The 10,070-nt window shown below is 36.5% G+C and overlaps 1 protein-coding gene across 11 annotated transcripts in view; it reads right to left on the reverse strand.

The window, feature by feature from the left end:
* LOC132205887 (splicing regulator ARVCF) overlaps positions 1–10,070 on the reverse strand; it is a 33,302-nt gene extending 23,232 nt beyond the window's left edge. For 7 of the 11 annotated variants that reach the window (XM_059635251.1, XM_059635240.1, XM_059635246.1 and 4 more), the window contains exon 1: positions 9,661–10,070. The gene's annotated coding sequence lies outside the window, so the exon portion shown is untranslated. The remainder of the gene's footprint in view (positions 1–9,660) is intronic. The other 4 variants (XM_059635250.1, XM_059635248.1, XM_059635243.1 and 1 more) reach the window with 1 other exon arrangement.

A 10,070-nucleotide genomic window follows, 5' to 3' on the forward strand; every position in this document is an offset into this window, starting at 1 on the left:
AAATGTGGAAATATTTCTTTGGTTTAGATTTTAGAAAATCGCAATTTATTATTGCTGAAAAAAATGAAGCAGAAAAGATTAAAAACTAGCCTAAATTTGAATTTAATTTTAGAGATACTTGAATTTCCATTGCTTGAAATTAATAAAAACCTATAGTAGATAAAAAAATGACCTCACTTAAATCTGACGCTATATTTAAGAATTATTTAGATTGGATATTCAGACCTTTTTAAAGAAAATTTTCAATTTTCAATTTTATACATATAAAGGAAGAAAATATTTTTTCCCTGTTCTTATAAAACGATTTTTTTTACAACGTTACGAATATATAAATTTTTTTATTTTTTATTTTAACTACATGTTATTCAATTATTTTAGATACACAGAATTGATTTATTATTATTGTTTTGTGTAAGTAAAAACTGGAACTGTAGTTCAGTTGATAAAAGATAATTTGTTTAATTTGTCTCTTTATGTGGCCCTTCTGTTTGTCATTGTCGGTAAACACGCGAATAAACAGGGCAACCAAATTGCGGCTCTCAGGAATTAGTGGCCGAGGGAGCGCGGTTTTCAGTCTTGAGACATTAGGGTTGATTTTATGGTGGCCATTAGCGAGTTCTTTCTTTCCTTTCAAGATGATCGGATGCCCGAGGGCGGCGCCAGTGGCGGCTGCAAATTTCCCAGAAAAGCAGTTCGCAGCATCTCGCAGGCGTTGGCCCGATTCCAGAATTCAAGCGACGACGCTAATAATTCACTAACCGGCGCACGAAACGGACGGACGTGCTGCAAATTGTGTTACTTTTGCGCTGCAAATCTGAAATTTGAGTGACGGGGAAGGAGATTTGGCCGAAATTGTTTTATCTTCCTTGACAACTAATTCAATTTATTGTGAGTGCGGATAATTCTATTTGAGTTGAACAAAGGGAGAAATGACTAGAAAAATCAATAACTTTTGTTTATAGAAGAAATGCAGAGAATTTCCTGTTAAAAAATAAACCACAAAATTTCATTAAATCTGTTTGAATTAATTTTTTAAGTGATTGCAATTTTAAACCAACTAGTTTTAAGGCAATGGAAATAAAAATTTTATTTTTTTTTTATTTTTAAATCTTCTGCTAATAAAATTTGAGCACAAAAAGAACCAAGTCCATTATTAAAAACTCACGCCTGTCGATTTGAACAATAGTTTTGTCCTTTGATTTGGTGGCTGGGCACACTCAATGTCAAATCGCTTCACGCGGGCTGTTGTTATGATTCGACCGATTGTGTACGTGCGTATTGCGAAAAGGTCGACGCACCTGACTAGGAGGTGTCGATTGTTGCAAAGCGGCGAGTGCAATTGCTCTCGCGATGTGGCAACAAGGTGGCTCGCCTTGAACCTGACAATCCACGACGGGGCTTGCTTGAGTTGCTCGGCGCGGCTCCGCACGCTCTTTATCTGCACAAAGAAAGAGAAGGACGGGCTACGTGCTTGCATACGAAAATACTACGGCGTGTTGTTATGAAAGAGAGAGACGATTGTGATAATAATAATGCGATTGTTCCAGGTGTTGGAATTGGAACGACGACGCCCCTTATTCTTATGCAATTACGCGCGTCTCTCCGGCCGTGATGCTATTTTAAACATCCGAGACATTTCACAAATGAATTTCATTAATTTTTAAATATATTTGTAATAATATTTCAAATAATGTAAAATTATTGTTTTTAAACAAATTAAAAGTACTGGTGAAAAACCATAACAATTTAAAAAATTTAATATCTTAGGACAATTTGATTTTTTTTATAAACTATAATATCCTCAGTGCTATGGAAATTAGTGGCTCTTGCGACAAATGGGGTGGATTTTCCCCGCCGGCTGTTTAATCGATATAACCATCATCGCCGTTGGTCAGTTTTTGGATGAATGGCGCTGTGTAATGAATTGCAGGGCGTGAAACGGCCACCGTCACAGTGACAAATCGAGGAGGGCGACGAACGATCATAATAGCTGGGCTTTGATCTTTCAAATCTGCCACACTGACCTCCAATCTGAGACCAATCAATCTTTATAGATTGATTCTCCAGCTCATGCAAATGTGGTGAAGAATAATTTTTTACCCTAAAATTATATTTAACTTGAAATTTAAACTTGTATAAAGAGAGAGAAATTCAACTTTATCCATCCACTTTGTTTTTCTTTTGCCAGCTCTGCACGTACTCCACCTTTTCAAAGCCCTTTAGCCTCTCTTTTACGCGCTGCCTTTCGTGTATAATGTATGCGAATACATTTAGTTGGCAACACGGCTGCTCTTTAGCTCCCTCAGGGCGACGCACCTGCACTCACAATCAGTGGAAATCTGCTGCTGCCTCTTCTTCTTTCTCCGCTACCAGAATATTTCATTCTGGCATAATATATATATTTTAATATTTTATCTTTTTCGTCCCGGAAGATGAAGGAAAGCGAGCATGTCTCTGGCGGTCAGCCCCGAATTTGAATATTTAGAAAAGGAATTAAGAGGCCTGGGTAGAGTTTCATCTCCGCGAGTGCTTTTCGTGCTGCGAATGCAAATGGAAGTGCGGCCGCGGTGCTCCCATTGCGCGAGTGAGGAACAAGGAAATTAACGGTTCATTCTGGCCGAGCTAAAATTAGAGGAGGAGGCCACTGTCTGCCGCCGCTGCTCCAGCAGCGAAATGTACTTTGTGCACACACACGCGTGCATATTCATCACAGTTTCGCGCCCAAGCTAAAAGCTCACTTCGCTTTAAAAAAAGCTAGGGGGTTGAAAAGAGCTCACTTGTTTTTTTAATTGGGATTATACGGCTCCACTGAAATGCAAATTCTTTTTTAAAGGTCACTTTTCTACATGAATAGGGAGAGCAATTTATTTTTTTCAGCCTGGAACATTTCTAGATTGTGGAGTTTTATTAAATTTAAATAACAATTTTAAAAAACGCCACAAAATAAAATTCAAATATTATATTTTAAAATTCTCTAATGGACATAAAAAAGATTTCAATACTAAATCTGAGACATTTAATATAAGAAAACAAATCAGTATGATATTTTTTAATAACAAACAATAATGGCTGTCTGATTTTTCTTTTTGGCAAATTTCACGATTGAGAAACTTTTATTTCTAAAAATCTTCTGTTTAACTCCTAATCATTAAAAAATGTAAAATAATATAAAACTTTACAGATAAAAATCATCAGTGAAACTTTTATGGTCCGACAAAAATGCGATATTGTTGTAATAAAAAAGATTCTTGGAGGAAATCTATCTTTTTGTCGGTTTTCTTGTGTGGAATGTGAAATTGGACCTCTCATTGTCATCTTCAGGGAGTTCTTATTACAAAGAACCATTTTCGTGACGCACTCACGATCCATATTTCCTCTTTCAGAGTTTCGCGCAATCCAATTATTTATCAAGCACTTACGAAACTTTCCTCCTCGACCGTTTATTTCCATTCTTCTTTCAGACGCCATCCATCTCCTTTCCGCCTAAGCCACTTTTCAAACAAACTTTCAGAATTATCCCGACCGTCAATAATTACAGAATTAAAAAATTTCTTGCGAAAAGAGCTCTTTCGGGCGAATCGTTTGGGAGGCGCGCGAGAGAGATGATGCGGTATTGATCGTCCATCCACGGCAGCCTCCGCGCGTTTGTTTCTCATCTCTCACATATATGCCTGACACAAGCAGCCAGCCGGGCCCGTCTAATATTTCCTCGAAACCACCAGACAAGGTGCAAACACCGAGCACGTCCCGCACGAACGCACATATCACATTTATTTGCCACTGTCAATTGGCTTTCTTTTTCTTTTCGGGCGCTCACGATTTTTTTTTTGTCGTTTTATTCATTTCAAATTCTGACGTCCTTTGCTATTCACTTTTACAATTCTATCTCTAGCTTTTATTGCCCGCAATCGAAAAAGTCAAATGGGCGGTGAGCTCCTTTTTTTTGGTTGGAGCAAAATCGCCCACACCCTGCTATTAGCATATTGTTATGTTTAACATGCCGCCTCGAATAAATAACTCAATTTGAGGCAACGGACGTTATTTATGGCGGAGAGCAATCATAGAGTTCACTTGCGGGGGAGGAACATCTGGCGTCTGCCTATTTAAATTTATAAATTTTGTATTTTACAGAAAGCTCACGTGTACACAGCATAAATTTAAAAGCAGACAAATTTGATAACTTTGCTTTTTGACTTTGCAAAAGGTTGCAATTATTTATTATTTGTAAAAATTTGATGCTCCAAAGATAGGTAAAAATGAATTATGAAATCCCTGATATTGTTTAAAATGATTTTTATCAAAAGCTAAATTGTTTTATTTCCATAATTTGTCTCTAGTTGACATTTTCTGCAACAATTAACTTTTAATAACTTATTATAGGCGTATTTTGAAAAATATGTTATCATTTAATACGTAGAAAGTTTAGAAAATATTCTAAATTTTCATATAATTTTGAGTAATTCAACCAATTTAAGTCACTATTTTATCCATCAATAATCAAAACCTTTATTACAACTATTATTTTTCCAGTATTCTCTAAGCATACTTTGTAGAGCTCCCGCCGCTATCTTTATTTTCTTGTTACAAAAAATCAACTAGAGTTCTGGGTGGGAGTTCTGCAAATTCAGCCGAAACACAAAGGCGCTAGAATTTAATTTCAAGGCTTATTAATTTCCTTGTTTGCGCCGATTCGGCACATCTCATTATCCCCAACGGCTGGTGCGGTGTGGTGCTCGGCAGCAAAAAGCGCATCGACCTTTTCTCTCTTTATTATGCTGAAACGTCTTTCGCCAGTCTCGAGGTTCATATAATCCGGCAGCCAGTCGGAAATTAAATTGCAGCTGGTCTTTCGGACAAATATATAAAAATAAACTCTTCTTTTGCAGAGTTTTAAGCAAAAATTTTGGGCATACAATGGAACAACTTCCCACAACCTGAGGCATCGACCGCGAATTTTTTTACATTTTCTCACTATCTTTTGCGTTTTGGCCGCGGTTTTGTGCTGCTCTGATTGTCTCACAGGCAGAAATTTCAATATTCGGTGAAAAGGTCTGCCGCTCTGATTGCCCCTTGATGATGGAAGCAAAAGGAGAAAGGCCAATTGCCTTTTCTTTGTTTAGTGCTGGCGAGCACTTCAATTTTTCTTCCGCTTGCTGACCGAGCAAGTGCGCCACAGACACACAATTACTTTGGTATCTTTCAAGAATCAAAGACGCGATATTATCTTTAATTCAACCACAGATTCACATAGAAAGCGGTAAACAAAAAATAAACTATTCTTTTTCCGTCAAACTCCACAAAAACTTCTCATCCGTCTGGAGCGATTAAATTGAATTATAAATATTTTAAAAGATTTTTAATTTCGCTATAAAATTAATTACGCACAATTCCAAATTATTCAGTATTTTGTATTTTATCAATGTGAAGTTAACTTGGCATGTATCTTCCACCAAAAATCATTTTTTTTTTTTTAATTTTTTCTCGTTTGGCTTCAATGAATTTCACGCCTTAACACCTTCGGTGTTTTTAATTATGCTACAGGCGTCGGTCGCGTGCAAAAGAGATTTATGGTTCGGACAGGGTGGCGAACCTGTTTTTTTCCACGTGTGCAAACGTTGACGTTTTGCACAAGTAATAACAATAATCGCAAAAGCCTCTGTTAGGTCACGTCCATCTGCTTGACACGAAAGTCTGCCTGGCCGAGTTGCATGTCCCGTTGCTCCGACGGCCCTTTGATTGCCGGCGGCAACAGCCTGCTGGCCTTTCGCGGTTAAATCGCTCAGGTCGAAAAAATTGAACCGGTGACCTCGGGAAAATGGTCTACTTAATAAACATTATAAAGTAATTTTTGAATCAGTGATTGGTGAAAGCTCAACGAGGGTTAAGGAAGAATCAAGTCGTTGCTAAATAGGGACAAATTTTTATGTTAATTAAGTTAGCACCACAATTTGCAAGTGCTAACTTGCAAATTGAATGTTTATCCGACATTGATTGAATATTAAAAATAAGAATTTAAGTCATTTTGATATCAAAGTGAGAGAAAATCGGTAAAGTAGTAGATTTTTTGTATAAGTCTGCTCTAAATTCAGCTTTGATGATCTTTCAAGTAAAAAAATACATGAAATTTCTTTTCATAGAAAACAAAGATTATTACATTAAACAATCTTGAAAAATAATTTTAATACAAGTTTTGTTAGATTTTTCATCAAATGTATACTATGACGTTTCTCACGTTCAAATATTCATAAGATTTATTTATAATTTTAGTAGAGCTATAAAATGTTTGTAAAATTTATGAAAAACACGATAACTTTCAAGAGAGGCAGAGATTTGGAAAGTGAACATTATTCCAATTGATTTCCCTGCTCTGTTATTCCGTTCATCGTAAAACTGGGGTAAAAATAGAAATTTTAATGCACTCTCTTTCCGCCGTGCAGGAAAAGACACTTGAAACGCAGTAGTTGGCTTTTTTATTAGAGAGCGGAAGATAATTTTTATACGCTGCAGGAACAAAGTAGTCTCGAGCCGCGCGTCGTCTGGATAATTTGCTCTTGAATTCTCTCACGCCAGTTCCGATTCTCATCGCGCCTTTTGCAGCTCAACTGGAGCAAATTAATTCGCCGGCGCTGGGAAAACTTATCAAAATCTACAACGAGCACTTTTATTCTGTGCTCACGCCAGCCACGCACAACTTTGGCGCGCAGGGTCGCCACCGGATTGTTGTTGTTTGTCATTGACATTTTGGTGCGCGATTAATCTGTACTCTGTAATGCTGGAAGCCAAACAAAGTCGGCTAGAAAAAACAAATGCAAATCCAGTGACCTTCGACTAAAATTTGCGTAACATTTTTCCTTGTTTTACATTATTTATTATCAAATATGAGTTGGAATTCCAATTTTATTTATTAAAAGAAATGACATTTTGGAGCTCTCATTTTTTCCCAGTTGGAAAACCAATTCTCTTTTCAGCCGAGCAGAACAAAAGTCGCCCCCAGTGTCGGCTCCTGTTATTCACGAAACGTTCTCGCCACTTTTTCCGTATATTTCAGACAGACCTACGGCAATGAATTCCATCAGCGCAAGAGAGGCAAAGGGAGAAGGGGGCGAATATTGACCTCTTTCTGCACGGCACAGCCAACACTTTTCCCCGTTTTTGATTAGACAGCCCCGTCAGTCAATCAACATCAAGTGGGCCTTCGAGGGTGTCCTCTGAGGATGAACGTCACGTACCGTGCAAGACGTTCACAAAATATGTATGATGTCCCAAAATAATCCGAGATCAGCATTTAACATTTAATTATAGATTTATTACAAAAGCGTAATAATTTAATAAATCCTATTATTTATACGGGCTACAAATAATCTAATTGTGAGTCTGGGGCGTCTGGGCAGAAGAAAAAAAATGATATTTGCGGAAAATAAATTGCGAAGAATTTCAAATTTTGATAAAAAAAAAATTCAGCCAAACATTAAGCGATGATTCTACCTTGTTTTTTGTAAGCTGATTAGCTTAAGTCTGTTTTAAAATTTAAAGTTTGTGAAACAGTAACTATTACAATTAGTGAAATATTTAGTGACAGCGAAAATTGGTCACCTTTGTAGTGCTTCAGTTTGCTTGTGGTTTTACTCGGCTTTCTAAATGATTAATTTGTGGTCGTTAAATTTAGCCAATTATTAATTTTCATTATGAGTTGACAGTTTTTATAAATTAAGAAGAAAATTTTAGAAAAGTTGACAGTTGGTTTCTATTAATGCAATATTTAAAATGGAAATTACAGAGAAATTAATAATTTTTGTACGTTTTCTTTGAAGTTAATTTAATTTTGTGTTATTGCGTCTGCATGATTTTATTAAAAAAAATGGCCTAGATTGTCGGATACAGTCTAATCTAGTCGCTATAAAAATAGTTTCTCCGCTAAAAAATACAAAATTTATGACGCGCATTTAATGATTCCAGACGTCTACAAGCATCAGAAAAATATTCCATCCAATAAAATTTGCAAGTTCATGAACATATTCTTATAATAACCTGTGGTTTTCATCAGAATTTATTTGTATTTTTCTTAATAATTAATGAATTGATTCATAAGGTTTTGAGCAAATCTATTCTTATTTTAAATAAATTTCTCTGGGTTAAAACAAAAATTTTCAATTAATTTTTTTTTTAATTACTCTGGTAAAACTTATCAACTGGATTAATTGTAATTGTATTATCATTTTCCTCCGCATTTGATAATTTTTAATGACATTATTTATTCAAAAGCAGTGCGGGGCCGTTTTTGGCATCGTCTCTCCGCGACGAGCAACCTGAAAACACAAGCCAAGGAGGAAGAAAAGAGCGGCGTTGCCAGGTCGCGTCTCCCTCGGCAGACGATCTGAACCTGGCTCGCATCGTCGGACCCGCTTTTAGCCGCCTTTATCTCTCGCCACGGATTGAGAGAGGAGAAAGAAAAGGAAGGATTTAACGACAAAAAAAAGCATCAACGTAATAACACACTAGACTAGCTGCAGTCAGTGAGTCAGTCTGCTGGCCAGGGAAGGAATCTCGGCGGCCAGCACAGGTGCACGCAGGGTCATGTGCCTCTCTCGAATTTGATAATGCGACCCCATTGTTTCTAATTTTAATCACAATTTTAGAATGGAAAATAAATCAAGTAAAATTAGTTTCATTACTTCCGACTCGCTGGTTTTGAGGCTTGTTTTTGGCAAACTCAGCCGTACTGATTAAATTTTGCGTTGAAAATAAATTCCCACTGAAACTGTTCCACGCAGAAACAAAATATCTATGGTTTTTGGTGATTTTGCGGGGAAACCACCGAGATAAATTCAAATCATTGAAAGCAATTATTTCAGTTAGTTTTTTTTCGCCCATATTATTTTGATAAACGTCATACATTTAATATTCTTTTCTGATTTTAGTAAAACCAAGCAAATATTGCAAGGGATCAATAATTCTGCTTTTGGAATAAAAAATATTACAATCCAAGGGCTCGTAATTGATTCAAGAAATAATTTTTTTTTTTAATTTAAAGAATTTTAACTTCTAGTTTTAATTTAAAAATATCAAATTTTAAAGAAAATTGTATCCCTATGAAACATTCAAAATTCAAATGTTCCTTAATATTTTTTCTTTTTTTAACCCTTTTTGGAATATAAAATTAATTTATTTTAATTAGATATTTATAGGTAGTTATTGACTTCCAAATTCTCCGGCAAATTTAAATCACATTTATTTAATATGCAAAAAATTTATTTTAATTTCTAATACCATTCACTGACGCAAAATTATAATATTTAATTTAGATCTTTGAATTAATAAGTTTAATAAAAAATTTCAAATACAAAATAATATTCTTTCCTACAACTTTTGATAACTACTACAAGCTAATAATATATTTACATACTTTGCACATTAAAATCTTGTAGACAAAGCAAAATCAAACAATTTAAAATGCAGCAAATTTCCACTTCTGTATTTTTTTTTCAATTGCTAAAATGATGAACGCCTACAATTAAATGGGTATTCTAAATATAAATTAATAAATTTAATATGATTTGAAGCTAAAAGATCAGATTGAGTGAAATCTGGGAGACGTTAAGGGGTAGTCAGGTACGTTGTTTAATGTGTCAGGTGGCGCCCGAGGGCGAAGAAGATCCTCACCTGTGTTCATGTTTTGTGTTGTCCGCCAAACTATCCCGTCTTCTCTGGCTGCAGCGAGTATGATCTTGACGGGCAGGTGGTTGTCGGGTCTCGAACTGGGAACTGCACAAAAATACAGGGGGGCACGAACTGCGAGTGTGTTGTATACTTTCCAGCCGTGCCGGGCAGGGCGGAAAGTTGCTGGGCAAAAGGGCACAGGCGGGTCACTCGAAGCACTCGGGTCAACACTGGGACACTGAGGAGCGCCGGTGGCGCCGCCCTATACGAATAACTGCTGCCGATCGACGCCAAATTCGCCCACTTTCAGACGGTGGCGGCTGCGATTCGGCCCGAGTGTCAGTCGGCCGATAGTTAGTCCTGACGTACGCAATCACCAAAAGCTTGGATACACAAGCGGACAAGCAGCAGCA

The sequence above is a fragment of the Neocloeon triangulifer genome, unplaced genomic scaffold, assembly GCF_031216515.1.
Source record: "Neocloeon triangulifer isolate White Clay Creek 2 clone unplaced genomic scaffold, ASM3121651v1 ptg000003l, whole genome shotgun sequence".
In the NCBI taxonomy this organism is placed as follows: Eukaryota; Metazoa; Arthropoda; class Insecta; order Ephemeroptera; family Baetidae; genus Neocloeon; species Neocloeon triangulifer.